This window comes from Macrotis lagotis, chromosome X (genome assembly GCF_037893015.1).
Source record: "Macrotis lagotis isolate mMagLag1 chromosome X, bilby.v1.9.chrom.fasta, whole genome shotgun sequence".
NCBI lineage: Eukaryota > Metazoa > Chordata > Mammalia > Peramelemorphia > Peramelidae > Macrotis > Macrotis lagotis.
The window spans coordinates 93,030,819-93,050,580 of record NC_133666.1 but is presented as its reverse complement, the minus strand read 5'-3'; the positions used below and the strand labels follow the sequence as shown (position 1 = coordinate 93,050,580).

General features: G+C 43.9%; 1 pseudogene; it reads left to right on the top strand.

The window, feature by feature from the left end:
- The first annotated feature begins 1,004 nt into the window (after positions 1-1,004).
- The window catches only part of LOC141498767 (ubiquilin-1 pseudogene), a 97,952-nt pseudogene continuing 79,194 nt past the window's right edge, over positions 1,005-19,762 (top strand).

The following is a 19,762-nucleotide window of genomic DNA, read 5'->3' as shown; positions in this document are numbered from 1 at the left end:
TGGGATATTTGAAAGTTAGTATGGAAGAAATTTAGATTTGACCAACACCTCACACCCTTTACCAAGATAAGATCCAAATGGTTACAGGACATATTTGGGTACACAGGCTATTCTAACAGCCATGACACAAATCATCTCCAAGTAAACTGCCACCTGGACAGTCTCAGGAGCTGGCTTGCCGCCCTGAGAGACCAGGTGAGCTAGAGGCCATGGGAGCCAGAGTCTTTGGTAGCTGGACATTCTGCCCCACTGACCAAGGGCACTAGACAAAGCAGTTCCTTATCATCTCCTCCCTAACATACCCCCCATCCTGTAATGCAAGAAGCTGCCCGTACACACCACTTGCACCTTCCCAAAATTACCTCATTTTTCTTTGTTCTACCCTGGAAGACCTAACAATATATATGTAATAGCTAAGCAATAATAAAATTGAGCTGGAGGCATAAGGCAGTAGTGGCTTGACTCCTTATTCTCAGCTCCCCTCATGGAGGGAGGTCACTGCTGTGGGTCCCAAGGAAGCAAGCCACAACAAATGGTGTCAAAATCCAGGATCCCCCTCTGAAGGGCTCTTCAGACTCGCACTCCTGCTTGCTGGCCAAGGTAAATGCCCCATTCGGGCCGGTCTCTTGATGGCCCCCCCACCCCAGCGGCCCCACAGCTATTATGGCCCCATGTAGTCCCTTGTCCTAATGGGGAATCTTCCCCCTTCTTCCCAAGATACACAAGTACAGGTTCTTAAACAACTGCTAAGTTGCCGTCGTCCAAAATGCACTGAAAAAGAATGTACGATAACACTCCAGACAGTTTTGGCTTTGGCCCCCGGATTGAAGCTGGTCACATCCTGGATCCTGAAGTTTGGGGGCGTGTTTTGACACTTGTCGGCATAGCTGAGGTCCGTGGTGACTTTTCTCACCCACTGCCCTTCTATCCTATAGTCACTGCAATACATGCCTGCCTTTCAGGGCGAGGAGAAAAGCCTCAAGATATTTTACAGGCAACTTTAGATGCAGAAAAGAGAGAGCCTGTGCCACCTCAATGAGGTCCGCAATGAGGGCACTCAAACTGATGAGAAATACACTTTCCCCCTCCTCTTAAGCCCTCCCCAGATCCTGTGCCAGACAAACCACATGCCCCCAAAGCCTCCTCGTCTCTACCCTGAGTTGCCTCGGGGAGATGACTGGATCCAACTCCCCCAACACTCTCCCCCAGAGCCACCCTGGACACACAGTAAAATCCCTGACAAGCTCATTGGTGATAACCCCTGTGGTCTGAAACATCAAGATGCTTCCCCTGCCCCCTCAGCATATACTAATGACTTCACAGAAGCCCACCAGATGAGAGATTCCTGCTGGGGTGCATTTTCCCCAAAGCCAGAGCCTTTTGCTCAGCCTTTCCCAGTTAACATTAACCCTACCCCACAAAGACCCTTAAGGTGGTATCCCACAGATGCTAAGGTCCTGGAAAGAACGAGGAAGGTCATCAGGGAGGAAGGCCTTAATAGCCCCTACTTGCAAAGCATGTTAGATACTTGGAGCATTGATCTTAATTGCCCAGGGGACTATAAACAACTGCTGTGGACCCTTTTAAACCCTGGGGACTTTCTCATGTGGAAGGCTGCCTTTTATGATGAATGTGAACAACAGGCTGAGCACAATAGTCTCACTGGTGTCCAACTAACCTTTAACATGCTAGCAGGGGAAGGGACCTTTAGTACTAAGAGCATCCAGTCCCAGCCCCCCCCCCCAGTACTTTGATTAGGTCAGGCTCTGTGCACTACAGGCTTGGCATCGTACACCATGATCAGGGCCCTCTAAAGAGCCCTTGCGCAAACTCATCCAAGGATGGACAGAGCCCTTTTCTGATTTCGTTGCTCAGGTCCAAGAGGCTGTTGAATTCAAAGACACTCACACAGGAGCAGCCAATGCCCTTACTAAAGAACTCATTAATGAAGTCTGCTCCCAGGAATGCCAGAGGCTGATTGATCTTTCTAAATCCACTCACATAGAAGATTGGATTTTAGCCTGCCTGCATGTGGGGTCTGTGACCCATTAAGCCTCCGCCCTAGCCCGAGGCCTAGAGACCTTGCACATACAAGTTCAGAGTGCAAAGACAGGGAACCAAGACAGGAAATGTTATGCATGTGCAGGAACGGACCACCTAGCAAGAGAATGCGCTAATCGGCAGCACCAATTCCCTGGTGCTGCCCCCAGCCATGGGCCCCAGCCCTCACAGACAAGGAAGCCACGGACACCCTGCCCCAAATGGAAGAAAGGCCTTCATTGGGCTAAAGACTGTCATTTGGATCTCGCTCCCCCTCCTCCTTCCCCCTCAGGAAACAGGATATGGGGCAACTCTCAGCCCCATGCCTAAGAGGGAACGAAATCCTCTGGACAGCACCCATTCAACTTGGGCAGCCCAGAATGTCCCTAAAATTGGCCGGGTCGGTCTGGACTGGGGTCATTGACACAGGACCTGACACCACTATTATCCCTGCCAATCAGGCCCACAGTGAATGGACCACTGAAAAAGGACCCACCATCATGGGGGTCTGTGGGGAAACATCCACTTGGATGCTATCCTGAGACCTCTGATGGGAGGACTGGGAAGGTCATTCAGGATCCAACCGACACTTCATGGTACCGGGTGCTCCCCATGTCCTTTGGGGAAGGGACCTCCAGAAACAGATGGGTCTCCACATATCCACTGATGTCTCTACCGGTCACCCCCAATTCTAGAGGCTACTACTCTGCCCCTGCCATCCTTCCCTCCTTGCCCCCCCCAGCCTACCCCAATGCAATGGAAGGATGAGACCCCCTTGTGGATGGATCAGTGGCCTTTACCTACTATTAAATTGACTGCTCTCCGCACGCTTGTCTCGGAGCAGCTTTCCTTGGGATACGTTGTTCATTCCACCAGTCCCTAGAACTCCCCGATTTTTGTTATCCCCAAAAAGACACCAGGAAAATACCATATCTTACATGACCTCCAGGGACCCAACAGCTGGCTTATCCCCATGGGCCGATTACAGCCAGGTCTCCCTCACCCATCGGCTATACCCAAAAACCAACCCATTTTTGTAATAGACATTAAATACTGCTTTTACCGCATTCCTCTGCATCCTCAGGATGCCCCCACTTTGCTTTTTCCATTCTGCTACAAACTTTGAATCTCCAAATGACCGCTTTCATTGGGTGGTTCTGCCTCAGGGCATGGCAAATAGCTCCACCCTTTGTCAGACTTAAGTTGATGCAGCCCTTAAACTCATCCGTACCTACCCACATCTAACCTGCATCCACTACATGGACGATATATTATTGTCCCACCCCTCTCAGGCCACCCTTAAGACTATAGGATAGGGATATGGATAGGGGTAGGGACTGGGATTGGGATAGGTATAGGATTGGAATAGGGATAGGGATAGGGATAGGGATAGGGATAGGAATAATAATAGGCTTAGGCATGCGATAGGGACAGTTATAAGGATAGCAATAGGAATAGGCATAGGGATGGGATTGGGACAGGGAAAGGGATAAGGATAAGGATACAGATAGGGATAGGGATAGATAGAGGGCTAGGCATAGTGATAGGGACAGGAATACAGATAAGATTGGGATAGGGATAGGGATAGGGATAGGGATAAGAATAGGAATAGCGATAGGGATAGGTTAAGGACAGTTATACTGATATGTATAGGGTTAGTCAAAGTGATGGGATAGGGACAGGGATAGGGATGGGTGTAGTGATAGGAAAAGGTATAGGTATATGGAAAAGGATAAGAATAGGGATAGGGATAGGGTTAGGAATATGGATACGGTTAGGCATAGGGATAGGGTTAGGGATAGGGATAGGGAAAGGGATACGGATAGGGATCAGGATAGGGACAGGGAAAGGCATAGGGATAGAGAGAGGGATAGGGATAGGGATATGGATAGGTACAGGGAAAGGTATAGGGAGGGAAATACGCATAGGGAAATGGATTGGCGATAGTGATAAGTATATGTATAGAGACTGGGATAGGGATAGGGAATTTGGATAAGTATAGGTATAGGCATAGAGTTAGCTCTATGAATAGGGATAGGGATGGGTGAGGGATATGGATTCTTATAGAGATAGGTAGGGATAGTTAGGGATAGGGATAGGGATAGGGAGATGTATAGGAATAGGAAGATGAATCGGGAGAGGAAAAGGTATAGGGATTGGGATAGGGATGGGGATAGGGATAGGTATAGGAATATGTATAGAAATAAGGATAGGGATAGGATAGGAATAGGGTTTGTGATAGGGATAGTTATAGCAATAGGCATATGAATGGGATAGGGACAGGGATAGGGATAGGTATAGGGACAGGAATAGGGATAGGAAAAGATAGAGGGATAGGGATAGGCATAGTGATAGGGACAGGGATAGGGATATGTTTGGGATAGGGATAGGGATATTGATACGAAAAGGAATAGCGATAGGGATAGTCATAGGGACAGGGATAGGGATATGTTTGGGATAGGGATAGGGTTAGGGATAGTGATATGAAAAGGAATAGCGATAGGGATAGGGTTAGGGATAGGGATAGGGATAGGGATAGGGATGGGATTGGGACAGGGAAAGGTCTAGGGAGAGGGATATGGATAGGGATAGGGATAGATAGAGGGATGGGACTAGGCAGAGTGATAGGGACAGGGATAGGGATATGATTGGGATAGGGATAGGGATAGGGATAGGGATAGGGTTAAGGATAGGGATATGGAGAGGGGTAGGGACAGGGATCGGGATAAGTATAGGATTGGAATAGGGATAGGGATAGGGATAGGGATAGTGATAAGAATAGGAATAATGATAGTGATATTGTTAGGGATAGGGATAGGGACAGGGATAGGTTAGGGACAGTTATATGGATATGTATAGGGATAGTCAAAGGGATGAGACAGGGACAGGGATAGGGATGGGTGTAGTGAAAAGAGAAGGTATAGGTATATGGAAAGTGATAGGGATAGGGATAGGGATAGGGATAGGGATAGGGATAGGGATAGGGATAGGGATAGGTTCAGGGATAGGGATAGGGTTAGGTGCAGTTTTAGGGATGTGTATAGGTATAGCGATATGAAATAGATACTGATAGTTATAGGAATAGGATTAGCGATATGATAGGGATAGGGAAAGGCATAGGGAGATGGATAGGGAGATGGAAAAGGAGAGGGATAGGTATAGGAATAGGGATAACGATAGGGATTGGGATAGGTATAGGGATAGGGATTAGGAGAGGGATAGGGATAGGAATAGGGATACGGATAGGGATACAGATAGGAATAGGGATAGGGATAAGGACAGGGATATGAATAGGGGTAGGCATAGGGATCGGGATAGGCATAGGGATTGGAATAGGGATAGGGATAGGGATAGCAATAGGCATGGGCATGGGATAGGGACAGTTATTGGTATAGGCATAGGGATCGGGATAGGCATAGGGATTGGAATATAGGGATAGGGATAGGGATAGATAGAGAGATAGGCATAGTGATAGGGATAGGGATAGGAATCTGATTGGGATAGCAATAGGGATAAGGATAGGGATAGGGATAGAGTTACGGTTAGGGATAGGGAGGGATAGGGATAGGGATAGTTATAGGGTTAGGTATAGGGGAGAGGGATAGGGATAGAGATAGGGAGAGGGAAAGGGATTCCTATAGTGATAACTATAGGTATATGGATCTGGATAGGGGTAGAGAGTTTGGATAGGTATTGGTATGGGGATAGGGATAAGCATAGGAATAGGGCCAGGGCTGGGGATGGGTGATGGATACAGACAGGGATAGAGATAGGGATAGATAAAGGGATAGGGATAGTTATAGGGACAGGGATAGGGATGGGGATAGGGATAGAGTTAAGGATAGGGATATGGAGAGGGGTAGGGATAGGGATCGGGATAGGTGTAGGATTGGAATAGGGATAGGGATAGCGATAGGGATAGGGATAGGCCTAGGCATGCGATAGGGACAGTTATAGCTATAGCCATAGGTATGGGATTGGGATAGATAAAGGGATAGGGATACAGATAGGGATAGGGATAGATAGAGGGATAGGGCTAGGCATAGTGATAGGGAAAGGGTTAAGGATATGATTGGGATAGGGATAGGGATAGGAATAGGGATAGGGATAGGGATAGGGATAGGGATAGGGATAGGGATAGGGATAAGGATAGGGATAGGGATGGAGATAGAGAAACGCAAATGGATAGGGTTAGGGATAGGGACAGGTTCAGGGATAGCTATAAGTTTAGGTACTGGGTTAGGGATACATATAGGTATAGCGATACGAAATGGATACTGATAGTTATAGGAATAGGATTAGAGATATCGATAGGGATAGGGATAGGCATAAGGAGATGGATCTGGAGATGGATAGGGAGAGGGATAGGTATAAGAATAGGGATAAGGATAGGGATAGGGATAGGGATAGCGATAGGCATAGGGATAGGGATAGGGATAGGGATAGGGATAGGGATAGGGATAGGGATAGGGATAGGGATAGGGATAGGAATAGGGATAGGGATAGGGATAGGGATAGGGATAAGGCTAGGGATAAGTATAGGGATATGGAAATGTATAGGGATAGTGATCAGGATAGGTTTAGGAATTGGAATAGTGATAGGGATAGGTATAGCGATAGGCACAGGATAGGGATAGGTATAGCGATAGGCATAGGGATGGGATGGGGACAGGGAATGGGATAGGGATATGGATATGGATAGGGATAGGGATAGATAGAGGGAGAGTCATAGTGATAGTAACAGGGATAGGGATATGATTGGGATAGGGATAGGGATGGTTGAGGCATACGGATACTGATAAAGATAGGGATAATGAGGTGTAGCAATACGGATAGGGATATGTATAGACATAGTAAGATGAATCGGGAGAGGGATAGGTATAAGGATAGGGATATGGATATGGATTGTGATAGGGATAGGGGTAGGTATAGGAATATGTATAGAAATAGGGATAGGGATAGGATAGGAATGGGGTTAGTGATAGGGATAGTTATAGCAATAGGAATAGGGATGGGATAGGGACAGGGATAGGGATAGGGATAGATAGAGGGATAGGGATAGGCATAGTGATAAGGACAGGGATAGGGATATGATTGGGATAAGGACAGAGATAGGGATAGTGATGGGGATAGGAATAGCGATAGGGATACGGATAGCCATAGGGATAGGGTTAAGGATAGGGATATGGAGAGGTGTAGGGACAGGGATCAGGATAGGTATAGGATTGGAATAAGGATAGGGATAGGGATAGGGATAGTGATAAGAATAGGAATAATGATAGTGATATTGTTAGGGATAGGGATAGGGACAGGGATAGGTTAGGGACAGTTATACGGATATGTATAGGGATAGTCACAGGGATGAGATAGGGACAGGGATAAGGATGGGTGTAGTGATAGGAAAAGGTATAGGTATATGGAAAGTGATAGGGATAGGGATAGGGATAGGGATAGGGATAGGGATAGAGATAGGGATAGGGTTACGGATCAGGATATGGATAGGGATAGGGATAAGGATACGGAAACGGATAGGGATAGGGATAGGGATAGGGATAGTTTCAGGGATAGGGATAGGGTTAGGTACAGGTTTAGGGATATGTATAGGTATAGCGATATGAAATAGATACTGATAGTTATAGGAATATCATTAGCGATATGTATAGGGATAGGGATAGGCATAGGGAGATGGACAGGGAGATGGATAAGGAGAGGGATAGGTATAGGAAAAGGGATAACGATAGGGATTGGGATAGGTATAGGGATAGGGATTAGGCGAGGGATAGGGATAGGAATAGTGATAGGGATAGGGATACAGATAGGAATAGGAATAGGGATAAGGATAGGGATACGGATAGGGGTAGGCATAGGGATTGGGTTAGGGATAGGGATTGGAATAGGGCTAGGGATAGGGATAGCGATAGGCATAGGCATGGGATAGGGACAGGGAATGGGATAGGGATAGGGATAAGGATAGATAGAGAGATAGGCATAGTGATAGGGACAGGGATAGAGATGGGTATAGTGATAGGAAAAGGTATAGGTATATGGAAAGGGATATGGAGAGGGATAGGGATAGGGATAAGGATAGGGATAGGGATAGGGATAGGGATAGGGATAGGGATAGGGATAGGGATAGGGATAGGGATAGGCATAGCAATAGTGATAGGGATAGGCATAGCAATAGGGATAGGGATAGGCATAGCAATAGGGATAGTTATAGGGTTAGGTATAGGTATAGGGAAGGGGAGAGGGATAGGGATAGAGATAGGGAGAGGGAAAGGGATTCCTATAGTGATAACTATAGGTATATGGATCAGGATAGGGGTAGAGAGTTTGGATAGGTATTGGTATGGGGATAGGTATAGGCATAGGAATAGGGATAGGGTTGGGGATGGGTGATGGATACGGATAGGGATAGAGATAGGGATAGATAAAGGGATAGGGATAGTTATAGGGATGGGGATAGGGATAGAGTTAAGGATAGGGATATGGAGAGGGGTAGGGATAGGTATCAGGATAGGTATAGGATTGGAATAGGGATAGGGATAGTGATAGGTTTAGCGATAGGTGTAGTGATAGGCCTAGGCATGCGATAGGGACAGTTATAGGTATAGCCAAAGGGATGGGATTGGGACAGATAAAGGGATAGGATTACGGATAGGGATAGGGATAGGGATAGATAGAGGGATAGGGATAGGCATAGTGATAGGGACAGGGATAAGGATATGATTGGGATAGGGGTAGGGATAGGTTAGGGACAGTTATACGGATATGTATAGGGATAGTCAAAGGGATGGGATAGGGACAGGGATAGGGATGGGTATAGTGATAGGAAAAGGTATAGGTATATGGAAAGGGATATGGAGAAGGATAGGGATAGAAATAGGGATAGGGATAGGGTTAGGGATAGGGATAGGGATAGGGATAGGGATAGGGATAGGGATAGGGATAGGGATAGGGATAGGGATAGGGATAGGGTTAGGGATAGGGATGGGGATAGAGAAACAAAAACCGATAGGGAAAGGGACAGGTTCAGGGATAGCAATAGGGTTAGTTACAGGGTTAGGGATACGCATAGGTATAGCGACATGAAATGGATACTGATAGTTATAGGAATAGGATTAGCGATATCGATAGGGATAGGGATAGGCATAGGGAGATGGATCGGGAGATGGATAGGGAGAGGGATAGGTATAGGAATAGGGATAAGGATAGGGATAGGGATAGGGATAGGGATAGGGATAGGGATAGGGATAGGGATAGGGATAGGGATAGAGGTATGGATAGGTATAGGGCTTTGGATAAGGATAGGGATACCAGAAAGGGGTAGGGATAGTGATCGGGATAGGTATAGGAATTAAAATAGTGATAGGGAGTGATAGGCATAGGCATGGGATAGGGACAGTTATAGGTATATGGATAGGAATAGGTTTAGGGATGGGATAGGGACAGGGAATGGGATAGGAATGGGGATACGGATAGGGATAGGGATAGATAGAGGGATAGTCATAGTGATAGGGAAAGGGATAGGGATATGATTGGGATAGGGGTAGGGATGGTTGAGGGATACGGATACTGATAAAGATAGGGATAGTTAGGTATAGCGATAGGGACAGGGCTATGTATGGACATAGTGAGATGGATCGGGAGAGGGATAAGTATAGTGACAGGGATAAGGATAAGGATTGTGATAGGGATAGGGATAGGGATAGGTATAGGAATATGTATAGGAATAGGGTTAGGCATAGGGATAGGAATAGGGTTAGGGATAGGGATAGTTATAGCCAAAAGCATAGGGATGGGATAGGGACAGGGATAGGGATATGTATAGGAACTGGTATACGGATACAAATAGGGATAGGCATAGTGATAGGAATAGGCATAGGGATTGTTAGGCATAGTTATAGGTATAGGGAAAAGTATTGGGATAGGCATAGAGATAGGGAAAGGGATTTCTTTAGTGTTAGGTATAGGTATAGGCATCTGGATAGGGATAGTGAATAGGGATAGGTATAGTTATAGCAACAGGGTAAGGCAAAGGGATAGGTATAGGGATTGGGATAGGCATAGGTATAGGGAAAGGAATAGGGATAGGTGAGGGATATGGATATGGAAACAGATAGGGATTGGGATAGGGATTGGGATAGGGATAGTGATAGGGATAGGGATAGCGATAGGGGTAGGGATAAGGATAGGGATAGGGATAGGGATAGGGATAGGGATAGGGATAGGGATAGGCGTAGTGTTAGGCATAGTTATAGGAATAAGGATAGGGATAGGGATAAGGATAGCAGTAGGGATAGGGATAGGGATAGGGATAGGGATAGGGATAGGGATAGGGATAGGGATAGGGATAGGGATAGGGATAGGGATAGGGATAGGGATAGGGGTAGGTTCAGGAAAAAGGAATAGGTATAGGTATATGGATACAGATATGTTTATGTATAGTGATAGGGAAAGAGATAGGCATAGTTATAGGAATAGGATTAGGAAGAGGGATAGGTACAGGGATAGGGTTAGGGATAGGAACATGGTTAGGTATAAGGATAGGGTTAGGGAAAGGCATAGGGAAAGGGATAGGCATAAGGATAAGGATAGGGACAGGGAAAGGTATAGGGATACAGAGAGTGATAGGGATAGGGATAGGGATAGGTACAGGGAAAGGTATAAGGATGGAAATATGGATAGGGAAAGGGATTGTGATAGTGATAAGTATATGTGTAGAGACTGGGATAGGGATAGGGAATTTGGATAGGTATAGGTATTGGCATAGGCATAGCCCTAGGGATAGGGATAGGGATGGGTGAGAGATATGGATACTGATAGAGATAAGGATAGTTAGTGATAGGGATAGGGATAGGGAGATGTATAGGCAAAGGGAGATGAATCAGGAGAGGGAAAGGTATAGGGATAGGGATAAGGATAGGGATTGGGATAGGGATAGGAATATGTATAGAAATCGGGATAGGGATAGGATAGGAATAGGGTTAGTGATAGGGATAGTTACAGTGATAGGCATAGGGATGGGATAGGGACAGGGATAGGGATAGGTATAGGGACAGGGATAGGGATAGGGATAGGGATAGGAATAGCGATAGGGATAGGGTTAGGGATAGGGATATGGATAGGGATAGGTTAGGGACTGTTATACGTATATGTATAGGGATAGTCAAATGGATGGTATAGGGACAGGGATAGGGATGGGTATAGTGATAGGCAAAGGCATAGATATATGGAAAGGGATAGGTATAGAGATAGGGATAGGGATAGGGATAGGGAAAGGGATGGGGATAGGGATGTGGAAACGGATAGGGATAGAGATAGGGCTAGGTTCAGGGACAGGGATAGGTTTAGGTACAGTGTTAGGGATACATATAGGTATAGTGATATGAAATGGATACTGATAATTATAGGAATAGGATTAGCGATATGGATAGGGATAGGGATAGGCATAGGGATAAGGATAGGTATTGTGATAGGGATAGGGATAGGGATTAGGATAGGGATAGGGATAGGGATACGGATTGGAATAGGTTTAGGGAAAGGGAAATGGATATGGATAGGGGTAGGGATAGGGATCGGGATAGGTATAGGGATTGGAATAGGGATAGGGATAGGGATAGCGATAGGCATAGCAATGGGATGGGGACAGTTATAGGGACAGGGATAGGCATAGGGATGGGATAGGGACAGCTAATGGGATAGGGAGAGAGAGAGGGATAGGGATGAGGGATAGGTACAGAGAAAGGTATAGGGATGGAAATATGGATAGGGAAAGCGATTGCGATAGTGATAAGTATATGTATAGAGATTGGGATAGGGATAGGGAATTTGGATAGGTATAGGTATAGGCATAGGGATAGCCCTAGGAATAGGGATAGGGATAGGGATGGGTGAAGGACATGGATACTGATAGAGATAGGGATATTTAGGTATAGGGAGATGTATAGGCATAGGGAGATGAATCGGGAGAGGGATAGGTATAAGGATAAGGATAGGCATTGGGATAGGGATGGCGATAGGGATAGGTATAGGAATATGTATAGAAATAGGGATAGGGATAGGATAGGAATAGGGTTAGTGATAGGGATAGTTATAGCAATAGGCATAGGGATGGGATAGGGACAGGGATAGGGATAGGTATAGGGACAGGGATAGGGATAGGGATAGGGATAGGGATAGCAATAGGTGTAGTGTTAGGCATAGTTATAGGAATAGGGAAAAGTATTAGGATAGGGCACGGGATAGGGAAAGGGATTTCGGTAGTGTTAGGTATAGGTATAAGGATCTGGCTAGGGATAGTGAATAGGGATAGGTATCGTTATAGCGATAGGGATAGGCATAGGTGTAGGTATAGGGACTGGGATAAGCATATCTATAGGGATAGGAATAAGGATGGGTTAGGCATACAGATAGGGATAGGGATAGGGATAGGGATAGGGATAGGGATAGGGATAGGGACAGGGATAGGGATAGATAAAGGGATTGTGATATTGATAGGTATAGTTATAGGCATCAGTATAGGGATAGGGAAAGGGATTCCGATAGTGACAGGTATAGAGATAGGGATAGCCCTAGGTATAGGGACAGAGATAGCGATGGATTACGGATACGGATACAGATAGGGATAGGGATAGGGATAGGGATAGGGATATGCAAATCTATAGGGTTAGGAATTGGGATGGTATAGGGATAGGGATAGGGATACAGTTAGGTATAACAATAGGCATAGGGAAGGGATAGAGCCAGGGATAGGTATAGTTATGGTGATACGGAAAGGTATAGGTATAGGGAAAGGTATAGGGATTGGGATTGGGATAAGGATTGGGATAGGGATAGGGATAGGGGTAGGAATGGGATAGAGACATGGATAGGAATAGGTATATTGATAAGGAAATGTATAGGTTTGGGAAAGATATAGGGATAGGGATAAGTATCGGGATAAGGATAGGGATAGGAATAGGGATAGGGATAGAGATAGGGATAGGGATAGGGATAGGGATAGGGATAAGGACATGGATAGTGATGGGGTTAAGTAAAAGTTTAGAGATAGGGATTGGAATAGGTATAGGTATACGGATAGGGATCGGGATAGGGATAGGGATAGTTATAGGGACAGGGATAGGGATAGGTATATTGAAAGCCATAAGAATGGGAAAGGGACAGGGATAGGCATAGGCATAGCGATAGGGATAGGGGCAAGGATTGGGATAGGGTTACATATAGGGTCAGGCATAGGGATAGGGATAAGGATACCGATAAGGATAGGGATATGTATAGGTTCAGGCAAAGGTATAGGGATACGTATAAGTATAGAGAAAGGGAAACAGATAGGGATAGTTATAGGAATAGAATTAGGCATAGGAATAGGGTTAGGAATAGGGATAGGGATAGGGATAAGTATAGGGTGAGGGAGAGGGTTAGGATCAGAGATACGGTTAGGGATAGGGTGAGGGATAGGGATAGGGTTAGGGATAGGGAGAGGGAGAGGGAGAGGGAGAGGGAGATGGAGAGGGAGAGGGAGAGGGAGAGGGAGAGGGAGAGGGAGAGGGAGAGGGAGAGGGAGAGAGGGATAGGGATAGGGATAGGGATAGAGATAGGTTCAGGGAAAGGGATAGGGATAGGCATATGGAAAGTGATAAGTATAAGTATAGTGATAAGGACAGTGATAGGGATAGTAATAGGATTAGGTATAGGAATAGGGATGGCAATAGGCTTAGGGAGATGGATAGGGAGAGGGATTGGTATAGGGATAAGGATAAGGATAGGTATAGGATAGGGTTAGGGATAGTGATAGGAATAGGGATAGGGATAGGGATAGGGATAGGGTATAACGATAGGTATAGGGATAGGGCTTTGGATAGACATAGGTATAGGCCTAGGTATAGGGATGTGTTAGGGATACAGATAGGTAGAACTGAATAAACAACAACTGCAGAATAAGGGATGATAGATGACCACTACTACTTCAGGTCCAATAAAGATGTTAAAAAAGGAAAATAATATATTTGTACAGAAATAGTTCTAGCAGTTATTTTTGTGTGTGCTAAAACTTGGAAACTGATGGAATTCCCAGCAATTGAGAAAACGGTTGAACAAATTGCATTATATCAAGGTGCTAGAATATTCTTCTATAAGAAATGACATGCAGAAGGTGATTTCAGGGAAACCTGGAGAGACTGAAAGTGATCAAAATTTGAGTGAGCAGAACCAGGAGAACATTGTAAGTAGTATCAGCAATGTTGTGTGATGATTACCTAGGAATGCTGTATTTGATTTCAATAAGACAAAGTCTCATCTGATGTTTAGGATTTTTTAATTTCAACCTTTTGTGAGATTGAATTTACTTAGGGTAGTCTACTAAGAACTTTCTTTGTAGTCTTACACTGTATTTCCTTCATAGCACTGATTTTCACTTCCAAACTTCTTATTTTCTCATCCTTCCCTTTCACGTCTGTCTCAGAGTCTATTGAAATTTCTCCTGCACTATTCAGTACAGGGTTTGTTCACATTCTAAGATAGGACACAACTTTGGAATGGAAAACATTTGAGAATCTTGTGTGATCTTAAGGGAATTACTAAATTTCACTTGGTCACTGATTGTTTATCTATCTCCCAAAGTGATTGTGCAGTTGGACTTGTAGGATCCTTTCTCTAGATCCCACAATCCAGTGATGTCAAGATTCCCTGTTATGAGAAATGAAGGAAGGGTAGCAGTGAGTTCTTGAGTAGAGTCATGGTATTTAAGGGCAAGGCTTGCTAAGAGAGAGTATTAACCTAAGAGGAATTAGGATTAAGGGAGAGAAGAAATTAGTCCTCTTGTTTGAAGAGCCCTTGGTTTGTATTGAGAGGTAGAAAGAGATAGATACATGAGAGAGAACATCTCTGTGTGGGGAAGAATTCTATGAGGTCCTGATTTTCAAGACTACTTCATATGAGGTTTCTATGCATGATGGAGGGTAATCATTCTGATGAAGATGTCTCTGGTTTAGAGATCTGCAAGCTCATGTATGCGTCACCATGATAGGACACTCCCAAAAGTTATTGGTATCGATGGGGGCTTGTTTGAGGATCATAATTTATGGAGTAAACAGTTGTGGATGCTCAGTGGATAGACCTGCTTAATAGGGCTTGGAATTACAACACCTGTGTACAGTGTGACTGGGAGCATGTGACTTCAACCCTGCTTCCCTCACTTTTCTCAGTTATAAAATGAGTCATCAAAGTACTAATTTAACATATTTTAAGAGATGCTAATATTAAAATACCAATGTCTTTCACACAGGAGCTTGGAGAACTGCTTATTCACTTCCATCCCTCTTTTGACCTCTACTCTTTTTGTATATTATTGAGTTGAGGTTTTAGAAGACTATTGATAGAGGATATTGAAAAATTAAAGAGTCTCTGGAAGAGGAAAATTGAAAAAATCAAAGTGGTCCATGATGGTGTAACATCCATTGGCCAGATGCAAGAACTTTAGACATCGAGTCCGGAGTGAAGAAGGCAGGAGAATATGTGACAGTTATTTTTATGTGGTCTTATTGGTTTGTAGGTAGAAGAGGGTTTGGCAGTAATTGGACCCAATGGACAAAATAGTACTTATAAAATGGGCACCCTGAAAAGAATAAAATGTTACGAAGTCAAAACATGCCTCAGAAATTATTCATTTCCTATAGGAGGATTGATTCCCTCAGTATATAGAGTTGATTCTTTCTCACTGCCAAATCTTAAGCTAAGGTGAAATAAACACTTGGTTGTATTGTAGGCCTGCATTTTCTGGGACTGGTTGGGCTGAAAGAATACTGAAGTCTATTTCAGTTCTAATATTTTATGATGTCTTGGTATCCTGGCTCACCACCCTTTCCAAACAAGATGGAGCTATTGAGTTTTTTTTTTAATAGTATCTGAAGGGGAGACCTTTTATCCTATTTGAACCATATATAATGCATCAGAGACTTAAGAAACTTTTGGCTTTTTATTCACCCAGTGCCCTTACCTTACTCTCTGCTACTCCTCTTTATTTCAACAGTCCATGAAATGAAAGCTGGAGACAGAGATATTCCTCTTCACTATCCTGTGATGACCACCAGTTCACCATTTTGGTTTATCAGTATTGAGCTAGGAACTGTGCTTACACCCAAAAGTGAGTTGTAGAGAAGCAGAAATAGAGAGATTCCTGTGTTTTATCTGGGAGCAAAAAAATGGAGATCAGTCAGCATTAGCTGAGAGGTAGAAGGGGAGAAATAAGGAATGCAGTAGACTGGGATGAAGGAATCAGGGTGGGTGTATTAGAGCTGAAATAAAATTTGAGATTGAAGTATACGAAAGGGAACAATGGGGAAGAGAAAGGACCTAAAGACCTGTTGATCTAAGAACTGTGGGACCAGCTGTTCACATCTCCATTGAACTGATAGGAGGATTTTCTTTTCAAAACTCCATGCTGGAAGAGACCCAAAGTATAAGGCTTTTCAGTGTACTCCCTTTCTTCCAGTTACTTTTCTTCTCCAGCTACAAACTGTGAATTGCTGTAGTTAATTTTTTTTCTCCCTACCTTCAGTTCAAATGTGACTTAAAATATCTCCTTTGTTAAGGACCCTGTTTTAGGGAGGTCTACTTAACCAATACATTTTTTAGTTGTTTATTTGTTCCTTTATTTTTCCAGCTATATGCAGGGAGAATTTTCAACTTTTTATCTTTTCTTAAAAAATTTTTGAAAAGCAGTGGGTTTAAGGGGCCTACCCAATGCCACACAGCTAGGTAATTATTAAGTGTCTGAAGCCGGATTTGAACTCAGGTACTCCTGAGTCCAGGGCATATGCTCTATCCATTGTGCCACCTAGCTGCCCCTGAAAGCTAGGAGTTTATTTTTAGGTTTTTACAAGGCAAATGGGGTTAAGTAGCTTGCCCAAGGCCATACAGCTAGGTAATTATTAAGTGTCTGAGACTGGATTTGAACCCAGGCATTCCTGATTCCAGGGCCAATGCTTTATCCACTGGGCCATCCAACTGCCCCTGCCACCTAGCCGCCCCTAATGCAAGGTTTTCTTGAAAAAAAAATTTCTTAACCCTGAGAGGACTTCATCAGGAACTTTCCTACTCCAGGTGAATCATCAGATGGTTCAACTAGATACCCTCCTCTTTGCTTTCTTTTTTTTCTTTTAATATTTTATTGATTTATTTTTCTGAGTCTATGAAACATTCACTTTCAAGAATCATTTTTTGCAAGAGTTTGAGTTTGCTATTTTTCCCCTCCCTGCACAGAAAGCAAACCAATATATCAGCTCCATATGTATAATCAATCATGCTATATGAGTCATCTCATAGTCCTAAGGCCCCTTACAGGGACATTGTTACTTTTACCAAACAGCAGTATCCGGGCTCTTGTCAACAACTGGGGGAAATACCTTTCTGGAACAAATCCCTCTATCTTAAACCATGGTCAGATATGAACAAACATCTGAATTAGGTTAGACAAGAAGACGTACTCACTCTGAGCTTGGTCGCCAGCTGGTACACCAATCTGTCATTAGAGAGAGCTCTCTCTCTTCTTTGCCCTCTCGTAGCCTCCTCTCCTCTCCCCTCTATTGTCTGCTCCTCCTCAGCTCACCACTGGTCACCATCTGCCACTTCATATGCCTAGCTGGCTGAGTCAAACCCCTTTCAACCTGCACCAGACATCCGATTGCACCCATGTTCTCCAGAAGAGTGCCTTCTTTGTCCATCATCATCTCCTTTCTCTCCGAACTTCTCTTTTCTCCTTGGCCCTCAGTTTCTCTCCTTTGTGTCTCTTCTCCTCATACCAGGAAGGGATGACTTGAGGTCCTCCCCACTGGCCATCTATGCCCCCTCACTCCTCCCTTTTGTAACTTGAAAGGTCCGTCCATCCTAGGTGTGGCCACTCTTTTTCCCTGTCTTCTTCCAGCTCTGCAGAGCCTGGGGCAGAGAGGTGCTGCAGTCGGGCAATGCCCCAGTCCTGGAGTGCTGAGGACTTGAGTTCCCATTCGGCCCCAGACACTGTAGTGCTGCTGTTATTTTGATGAGGAAGATGATGATGATGAGCTGTGTGACTGTGGGCAAGTCCCTTAACCCGCATGGCCTCCCCTTTAGGGGTCCTGAGCTGGCCGGGGTCCTACTCCCCAGTGCCCAGTGACATGCAGTGGCTTCCATTCCCCATTGGCTAGCAGAGACTCTGTGCGGCCAATCAGAAGGGAAGGCTCTGTCCGGCTGGAATCCCGGGCTAAACTGGTTTCAGTGAAGTTGGACTTCATATGAATTTCCGTCACTTTGAATTCCTTATCTGTAAATTGCCTTTGCTGGTCATTTGTCAATTGGGGAATTGCTTATTTTTTTTAAATTTGACTAAGTTTAAAGGAATCCTTTGTCAGGAATACTAGTAAAATTTGTTTCCTGATTTACTACTTTTCTTTTCATCATGCCTACTGTGGTTTGTCTGCAAAAGCTTTTTAATGTAATATCATCAAAATTCTCTAGTTTGTTTTTAATGATGTTCTCCATCTCTTCCTTTGTCATAAACTGCTCCCCTTTCCATAGATCTGACAGGTAAACTTCCTTGTTCTCTTAGCTTGATTATAATATTGTTTTTTTACGTAGAAATCCCGTATACATTTTGATTTTATCTTGGTATAGGGTGTAAGGTGTTGGTCTAATCCCAGTTTCTGCCATACTAGTCCAATGTTCTCAACAGCTTTTATCGAAGACAGCGTTTATATCCTAATATCTGGACTCTTTGGGTTTATCAAACAGCAGATTACTAGAAACATCTCCTGCTACTGCACCTAGTCTATTCCCCTAGTCCACCACTCTATTTCTTAGCTAATACCAGGAAGATTTGATGACTGATGTTTTATAATATAATTTTAGATCTGGTAGGGCTAAGCCACCTTCTTTTGCACTTTTTAAAAATTAAATCCCTGGAAATTCTCAACTTTTTTATTTCTCCATATGAATTGACTTACAATTTTATTCTAACTCATTAAAGTAATTTTTTGGAATTTTGATTGTTGTGGCACTAAACATGTAGTTTAATTTTGGTAGAATTGTCATTTTTATTTATATTAGCTGGGTCTATCCATCAGTAGTTAATATTTGCTAAGTTATAGAAATCTGATTTTATTTGTGTGACATGCATGTTGCATTTGTTGTCAAAAAGCTTCTGAGTCTGCCCTGGCAGGTAGACTCCCAGGTATTTTATATTGTCTGAAGTTACTTTCTCCTTCGTTTTTTAAAGTTTTTTTTATAAGACAGTGGTGTTAAGTGACTTGCCCAAGGTCACACAGCTAGTCAATTATTATGTGTCTGAGGACAGATTACTGAGGACAGGTCCTCCTGTCTCCAGGACTCAGTATTCTTTCCACTGCACCACCTAGCGAATGGGATTTCTCTTTCTATCTCTTTCTGCTGCATCTTGCTACTCATATATAGAAATTTTGAGGATTTATGAGGGTTTATTTTATATCCTGTTACTTTACTAAAGTTGCTTATTATTTCTAGTAGTTTTTTGGATGACTTTTGGGGGATTTTCTAGGTATACCATCATGTCATCTGGAAACAGTGAGAGTTTTGTCTCTCGCTTCCCAATTCTAATTCCTTCAATTTCTTCACTTTCTTTTTCTTATTGCTAAAGCTAACATTTCTAATACAACACTGAATAGTAGTGATGATTTCACCCCGATCTTATTTGGAATACATCTAGCCTATTCCC